Below are 2604 nucleotides of genomic sequence, written 5' to 3'. Positions count from 1 at the left end.
GGTTGCTGGCATTTGAACTCAGGACCTTTGGAAGAGCAGTCGGTGCTCTTACCTGCTGAGCCATCTCACCAGCCCCACTTTTTTATTCTTAATTATCATTTTATGGTGTTAGGAATTGAACCCAAGGTCTCATGCATTCTTGGGGCTACATTTTCCCTGTGTTAATTAGTGGGGCCACCACAGCCTCTAAGGTTGCACCCCTCCCTGAGATCCTGCTGTGATTGGCACAGGATGCTGAGCCCTTCCTTACCCTGGCTTTGGATCTCTTGATGTTTCAAACTGGTACTGAACTTTAATCTTCTCTAGCTTACCTTTCTACCTAGGTCTATTGAACAGTTTTTTTGTTTGTTTGTTTGTTTTTTTTTGTTTTTTTGTTTTTTTGGCTTTCTTTTGTGTTTCTTCTATTACTTAATTACTTGTTAATTAAAAATTCAAAGGTGGGGCTTTTGATCCTTCTGACATGCAAAGCTTTGCCAGAAGAGCAGGGGCCATGACAGAAGTGCACCAGTGCTTCCTCCAGCTGCTGGTGAGGAGTGGAAAGTTAGGTGTGTGCAGAATCCCAGCTACAACGTCCCTGCCTGAACGGCTACTGTCGAGAAGCTGCAGGACTTCATCAACAGTATCGACAGTGTCTCCTGTCTCCGAGTCCCGAATACTAAGAGAAAGCAGTCTCCGAAGACCCACTTATGCACCGGCAAATCTTGCCACAACTTCAGTTTCCAAAATGGCCAGGGATTTTGCAGGGAACAAGCGGAAGCTGTTTAAGAAAGGCATAGGAACTGATTGTTTACTCAGAAACTGGCTTTCCTTCTTCTACAAACATTTTGAACCTAGTGGATCAACTCAGAGGCAAAAAGATGAGGGGGGAGAAAGCAGAGAGGTGCTGCAGAAGTTTGTGTAGAGCAGGTGACAGATAAGGGTCGGGCAGTTACCTCGCATGGCCAGGATATCCCTGCAGATGGAGTGGGGTTCACCGGAGAGAGCTACCCGGATGTTGTGAAGATACGCAACATCTGCCACAGCTTCCTCATCCAGGGTCAAAGCTGTGAGACGTGTGGTATTAGGATGCATTTGCCTTGCATGGCCAAGTACTTCCAGGCCACCTCTGAACCACACTGCCGCCCCCCCCCCCTTAATGACTGGCCCCATGACATAGCAGAAGTCTTCGACCCTGAGAAGGAGAGGGAGGCTGGCTTCTCCAAGCGGAGCAGAAAGTCCTTGTGGACCCAGCAGCACTAGCAGCATTGTACATCATTCTGGTTCTTGGTGGGCTGACCCTCACAGCCCATTTAGAACTGCCTCCCTTGTTGATATTTGCTCTGAACAGGTTTTTAGTAAATGTTTCCTGATAGCTCAAAAACAAACAAACAAACAAACAAACAAATAAATGCAACATTGTTTCTTGATCACAGGTTAGCCAGACCATAAGCAGCATTTTTTTTTCCATGTAGTCCATCCTGCTGCTCTGAACTTTACAGGGCTGTTCAGTGCAGCGAGGTGGCTGGCTCCTAGTCACGTGACCTGGGCCCAGTCTTGCCTGGCTCCACAACTCTGTTTAAAGAGGAGTTTTTGTATAGTCAGCCAGGTGGTGGTGGCAAACACCTTTAATCCCAGCACCCAGGAGGTAGAAGCAGGCTGAGTTTGAGGCCAGCCCTGTCTATAGAGTTCTAGGACAGCCAGGATTACACAGAGAGACCCTGTCTTGAAAAACAAAAATAAAACCAGCCAACCAAACAAAAACCTTCCATTAAAAATTACCTGGTAGCTTTTCTTGGTGCCAAATTTCTCAGATTCATCACAACTCCAGGTATTGGCACTTTGAAGGTTCTCAAAATAGTGGTTCTGTTCACAATACCTTTATAATCACTCATAGAGTGATTCACATGGACAGATACAGAAACAATGGAAACAGCTGTGAGATTGTGAGATCCAGAGAAGGTGAAACAATTTCCTCAAAGTCACATGGTAAGGCTGAGGTCATTGGTAGAGCGCCTGAGACAAAGCCCTAGGCTTGATTCCTGGCATTTCAAATGAATGAATGAATGTATGAAGCTTGAAAGTAAGTAAAAATAGCCAGGTGTAGTGGTGCACGTCTTAATTCAGCACTGAGGAAGCAGAGGCAGGAAGATCTCTGTGAGTTCAAGGCCAGTCTGATCTACACAGTGAGTTCCAGGACAGCTATATACACACTACTCTCAGCAGTGTTGAGACATTTATTATTTCTTGATTCTCTCCTTAGAGCACTTTCTTAGGGCATATTTTCATAGGCTTTCCTCCTAAGTCCCTCCCTTCTCAGAGACACAGCCAAGTGTCCCAAGAAGGGCTAGGCTTGGTTGTAAATCTGGCACTGGCTTTGATTTTGGAATTTTTTGTCTTCTGAGGGACACATGGCTAATGAGAAGAGTATTGCTTTTGGATGGAAATAGGTCCTGCTGGTCTTTCCTATAGTAGTCATGTGACCATGCCCAACCCAACCTCCCTGAGATGTTATTTCTTTGTCAGATGATAGCGTTAGGACTTGCATTACAGCTTGACCTATGGCACCAGAGGTGACATCTAGCAGAAATTCCGTAGGTTATTGCCATTGTCAACATCACTTACCTC

At 45.6% G+C, this 2604-nt stretch overlaps 1 pseudogene; it reads left to right on the top strand.

Moving 5' to 3' along the window:
- The first annotated feature begins 460 nt into the window (after positions 1-460).
- On the top strand, positions 461-1239 carry LOC110322773 (annotated as a pseudogene).
- Positions 1240-2604: the final 1365 nt, after the last annotated feature.

The sequence above is a fragment of the Mus pahari genome, chromosome 6, assembly GCF_900095145.1.
Source record: "Mus pahari chromosome 6, PAHARI_EIJ_v1.1, whole genome shotgun sequence".
NCBI lineage: Eukaryota > Metazoa > Chordata > Mammalia > Rodentia > Muridae > Mus > Mus pahari.
This window is presented reverse-complemented; position numbering and strand designations above follow the sequence as displayed.